We start from the raw sequence: 6638 nt of genomic DNA on the forward strand, positions 1-6638 counted from the left end.
AGCTGATCAGCAGAGAAAGAAGCAATCAATGCAAACAAAAATACTATAGTGATTTGATTTCCAATGATTCACCATTATTACCTCAATAATAACGCTTCTTACAGAGTATTTCACCTTTCAACTCAGCTATCTATCTCTCGAAATTAGAAATTCTTTCTCTCTTTGCAATTCTATCTTCGCTAATAACACTATACTCTTTACTTTCTTCAAATCAATATCCTATTCTCTTACTTGTCCGTTTCATTCTTTCTCAAATTGTGCTTTATTCCTCATTCAATTCTGTTTCAAAAGCAAAAATACATCATTCATCATTGCTCAACTAGATCGTTGGCTACAGATAGCCATCTAAATAACGATTGTTACAATCTCTCCACTCAATCAATATCGATCTATCCATACTTGAATGTGATTTATCATTTATCATGATTAGTCAATTCCATTCGATTATTAATATACATGCTTCGACTTCATACCATTTCGAGACTTCCTATTATCATTGTATTGACAATTCTGCAAATCGAACATTCAATAATCATTTCTCATCTTCATTGATAAGCAGCCTCATGTCATCCAAATCTTTCACCTATCGAAATTCAATTTATAAATCATTCACCTCACATGTGTCATTCTGCACTATTCTCAATCTCTCAAAACGAGTCTAGCTTCCTTATTCCATCCATCTCTATCTTAGTTGGTCGTGTTTAGGTAACTATTCAAATGTTTTGAATCATTCAATCTCTTAGCCATTACATTGCAATCCAATCTATCGATGACATCACATTTCTAATTCTAGTTAAATCGATAGAATGTAGATGATACTGTTTTCTATGATTTACAGAATGGAATTGGTATTTTTCTTCAACATCCATTTTATTCTCCTTATTTCCTCCCCATACTTCTGCTCCATAGAGCCCAGAGGTCAGCACAACACTCTGAAGTACTTTGACTCTTAACTGTGCCGGAATTCTGTAGTTGCATAGGAATCGCTTTTGGCTACCTAGGAGCATCTCCATCCTCCCAATTCTCGCATCCCTCATATCCGTCCTGTCCAGTTTGGGGGTGATCTTCACTCCTAAGTAGGTATATTCCTCAACTACCGCTATCGGTTTTCCTTGGAGAATCCATTCTCTTCCTTCATAGTTTGCGTTCTTCTCGGCAGTACCAAATAGCATCACACCACATTTGGCATGCCCCACAGACATCTCCCATGTATTCGCCCACTCCGAGACATGATCCAGCAACTTCTGCAATCTGTCTGCCGTCCTTGCAAATACCACGATGTCATCTCTGCCTACATTGTGGGTTGCCACGCCGTACACCAGTCTCCTGTCAAATTGGTATTTCTTCCCCTTTGGTCGCCGGGGATTCTGGAGGAACACTCTCACTCTGAATCCCATATGGTTTCCAAGTATTGAAAAAGTATAAATCAACGTGGAATCCATTTATCGACAATTGGTCTTCAGTCCACACCCTGAACTGGTGAATCTACTATTGTTTATTTCTCCGATATCATCAATTGAACTTTCTTATACAGAGATATCATGATCCACTTAACAGAATTAAAATCCTCTAAAGGCTTACACTCTCGCTTCCTCATTATTAGTGCAAAGTATTGTTTTCCATTATATATTCCAATTGCTGTTTCTTTACTGTATCACATCATCATACCTTGTGTATTCACCATTCTTATTTCAGTACTCCGGTCAATTAGTCATATCCCTTTTTGTGTCCGGATATTCAATATTCTACATGCTCTGCTCTTTCTGAGTGCACTGCATTTTATCAGGCTGACTGTTCTCATTACAGGCATTCCTCCTCTTTCATATTTTTCACACTCCTCACTCTGTTCATATTCAATTTCTTTATTCTGATTGTCTACTGTTCTTTCAGCCTCTTGTTTTTTGTATTCTTCTGCATATTATTCTTAGACCTCTTCCCACTCTCTTCCAACCGAAAATCCCTATTATATCCGGAGATTATTACTTACGGAATCATTTCCTCAGGAAACACACATATATATATTTTCCATATACATTTGATGTTTATACTACATTGAGCATACTCAAAACACAATTCTAATGCCTTCAAGACGAGTTTACTGGATATTGAGATTTGTACCAAAAGGAAAACCCACCCATGATAAGCGAATCCAATCTACCATAAGTGATTATTGGATGCATCATTAATCGTTCATGTAAGTCAAGGCCTTTATTCTAAGCACGTAATTAGGTTCTCCATGATCCTCGTCTCCGCATTTCCAATCATTTCACAAGTAACCGTAATTCACTCTCTAGATTCTTGGTACTCTCCGTGTAGCCTTCCTTCTCTCCTCTTCTTCTTGTTGGTGCGCTGCAACCCAACGCTTCTTTTAGGGACACCGAGTGAATATGAAAGAAAAAGTAATAACCATCAATCCTCACCTCTATTCTCTTCTTGAGATCTGCACCAACCTCCTCCACAATAGGGAGAGTGGTCTGCTGCAAAAGATCCCATCCTCCACTTTCGATCCCCCGATCCTCAGTGACTTCCAGTAAGATCTCTAAGCGTGTCGATTTCAGCGAAATGAATGTGATTTTGATTGTGGTAGTGGGTGGATATGAAAAGGAAAAAAGAAAAGGGAAGGTGGGTTTAGACCTTCGTGAGCTAGGCTAGCTTGATAATTCGTAGTAGTGAAATATGACGAAAATAAAAATCGTATTAAGTAGAAGAACAATCAAAGGATATGAGGTATAAGGAAGTGTATTTGAGTAGATAGGAGTTGAAAAGAAGTCGTTGATGTGATATGGAAGAAAGTGTGTGATGAAGAAGTTTTTCCTAAAAGACTGATAGACTGATAGTTAAGTGGATAAGAGTGTGAACAGAGTGATGGTTGAATGGTAAGAATCGGATGGTTGTTGAAATAGCTTGAAAGTGGTGTATTAGTTGAAGTCAATATGAGTAAATGAATGAATGAATGTACATAGATTCTTTTTAGACGATTTAACTGTTAATAAAGGTTGTACGATTTAGAGTAAACTTAGTTGAACGATAATTGGGGAATTAGCCTGGTGAATGGTATTGATTTGTTTTTGCTAGTGGAGATTGAGTTAGTAAGCACGAATGTACATATTTCTGTGTATTTTGAATTCTAAATGAACGAAAGAGTTTATCAAGTTGTAAATGGGTAAATGATGTCATTCCCAATTCTAAAATGGCATTCAATTGGTGATAATCGGAATAAATGTGAAACATTCATACATACATTATCGATATCAATAAGCTTCATTTCTGTAGATTTTATACCATACTCTCTATGTTGATTTGCATTCTTCAAGATTTTTCTTTTTCTGGCTAGTTTTGACAATTTCCTGTTTTTATCCCATTTGAAATACGCAATTAGCCTTATAGGGCTGATAATCAAGAGGGTTTTTCAAACAAATAACCAACCCTAAAAGTATTTACAATTGTGTCCTAAAACTACTTTCTTCAATTAAAGTCTCTTCCCTCCATAATCACTAACACTATCATCTAGGAATCATTCCATCGATCAGAGTTTACCACAACTAGTAAAAATGTAGTTGCTACAATTACTCATTTGGAATCTCAATATAGTAATTGCTCTGTTTCTCCGTGCAAATTGGAAAATGAGGTGTTTTGTTGTATTTGTTTCCTAGTTCCAACAGTACTTGTTTGTAAAGGTTGCGTGTTGTCTTTATATGTGCTAAATACGCTTTTCTAAAAGGCGATCTGAATGTAAAACACTTCAGACTCTTACATTGGATGAGGATAATCAATAGCAAATGCGTTGTTTAAGATATACATCTGAAAGTTCATTTGTCTCAATTTTTCAATGAATGACATTTTGTTAAATCCATAATCAATAAATCGGCTGTCATACATTGGGGTGGAAGGGGAATGTTTCACAATCACATAGGGCTCCATCATGTCGGCAATGAAACATTTTATGCGAGAGACTCTTGTTCGTGTGAAATACCATTCTGGCATAACATAATGCTATGTTTCAGTATGCAAAACGATTCCTTACATGAGTTCTTATCATATTCTTTTCAGATGTGCAAAGCTTGTGATGAATGCACATAATTAACTCCAGTTTATTTGATGGGTGAAGTGCACTTGCCCTACACTTAATCCAATCCTTAGTTCTGACAAGTAAGCACAGGAAGTAGTGCTATTACAATTGGCTAAAATGTTGTTGATGAAAAATACTGGAAGAATTACGGCTGAATTATTGCTTTCGTATATAAAGCGAGGAAGGTTAGTCATTTCATGATATGCATTCACTAGTACTAAATCACTCCCATTATTCATACTTGACAAATGTAAATCCATATCCATCACAATGTAATGAGATGTATTCACATTGCTAATACCCAATGAACGTAAATAGTTCACTGGGAAATGATCATAATACTTATGATTCTGTTGAACAAGATATAACAATAGAGTTAAACGAGATGGCAGATAGTGATTTCTAATGTAGGTTAAATAGGATCGTTCTGTGTCAGTTGTATCCATGACTACTAATATGATGTGTCTATTATCAATGCGATTCATAGTCATTACCCCCTGTTTCTGTAAAGTAGCTCGGGAATCGTGAAGAAACGATTTCTTCCATAGATAACATAGATTGAGGTGACATCATACTTCTTGATATGTTTAGGATAATGCGCTAGATTTTACACATTTGGTTCGTTGTTACGTTTATGTGGCATATATATTTCCAGTGTTTCTTTATTACCTACAAACTTTCTCAGAATCTGTTCATTCTTCGGAGTCTTGGTAAACGTCTTTATATTTTGCTTGAGATAGCATCCATCACAAACGTTACCCGAAGATTTATACCGCAAAGAATGAAATCGTTTGGCCAGAGATGTGTTATTCTTTTGTAGCAGAATATCATTCACTTTGATTGCATACTTGTTGTAAATCTTCGACAGTCTAGAATTAGATTGCTTCATAAATACATTTTCAAAGCTCTTTTCTCTTGCTTGAAGTAGATAAGCATAATGATCTTTAACATGCTTTTCATCGATTGAGTCAACTATCAAACCATTGATTACCTCACTTTGATTATGCAAATAATATCTATTCCACATTGAAATAGGACTACCACAGCGTATTTTTAGATATGAAACATAGGTATTGTCCCTCTTTGTGATACTGAGTCGATGGTTTTTCAATAATACAAAACAGAATGTAAATAAAAACAGAGAGGAGAGTAACAGCATAAAAACAAAGATTCAAACAATACCTTGATGAAAAAAACAGTGAATATTTCGAGTAGCTATTTTTGGTGTAATAATTATGAAGTGGAGCCTATCAAATACTTTTTGCAAATGGATTATAGAGAGAATACAAATAGAATAAGTGTTATAGGTATAGTTACAATCCATATGTGTGGTACACAATGGGAAGTCGATCTGGTAACAGTAGTTATCAATAATTGCTGTTCACTATCACTAATAGTCAATTGTATGAATAATATTGGGTAGTAGGCAAGTACTGATATCACATGTACTGAAAAGAAATAGTAATTCTAAACATTATCTTTATCAATTCCATCAATAATGACAGACCAGGCTGGCTTGACAATCCTTGGTTTCTAAAAATAATATGATTCTTAATATTTTTATGGGAAGTTATAATGAATCCAGCATAGACAATCTATGATTCATGTATTGTTTCGTTTCGAAACAAGCAAACCTTTTGTTACACGTCTAAGTTGGAAGGTTGTTATAGAACCTGCTGCTCTATTATTTCCAGGTATTGTAATAGATGAATTCGAAAGAATATTGATTAGAGACCAACAATCTCATCTTTCTGGCTTTGATATGTGAAAGCAATATCTAGATAATAGTGCTAATCACTTCTATGGATGAATTACTCATATCTATAGATTTTGGTCTATCATTCATTGATGCTGAGAAAAATGAATTTTAGACAGTAAAGCCTATATGCAATAGAAATATTATAAAGTTTTCATTTTACCCCTTCTTTTGAATATTATCTATCATTTTTTGAACAAATAGGAACACGTGATCTGAATTGGGAAAAATAGTGCACATGTTTTTTCAAAAACAAAATATTCTATTTTACATTTCCTATCCAAATATCTTCATTGTGCAATCATTATTTCAAGTTTGCCATGAGTTCTAATGCTTCATTTCAAAGGATGATTTTGTTATGACAGAGATAAGGACATGTGGACAAAAAATGAATATTCAGGGAGATAATCGTATAAAATAATTCTATCTCAGAATATAACCGCAGTAGGTGGAAATACGTTTGAGAAAAGGGTTTAGGAATGTTTGAAAAATAAAATGAATAGTTCTTTGATTTTGTTTGTGTAACGGGTTGACATTGATAAACTCGACATTGCTTTTTGTTATATCTGTGCATTCTATTTTTTATAACCTTTGTTAATAATAACATAGCATATTGTCCTTTTCGTTATTTCCTGTTTACATTTTTTTATTCTCCATAATAAGAAAAAACCTAGTTTATGACAAATCCTGGAATTATGAAATATACATTATCACATAACTAGATGACAGAACACTCACTGCAAAATAATACTATATTGGTAAGGATTCGTAATAAGTAGATCAGACGAACTTTTAGCAACATATTCAAAAAGG

This window comes from Blastocystis hominis (genome assembly GCF_000151665.1).
Source record: "Blastocystis hominis, Singapore isolate B (sub-type 7) whole genome shotgun sequence assembly, scaffold_0".
Lineage (NCBI taxonomy): Eukaryota > Bigyra > Opalinata > Blastocystidae > Blastocystis > Blastocystis hominis.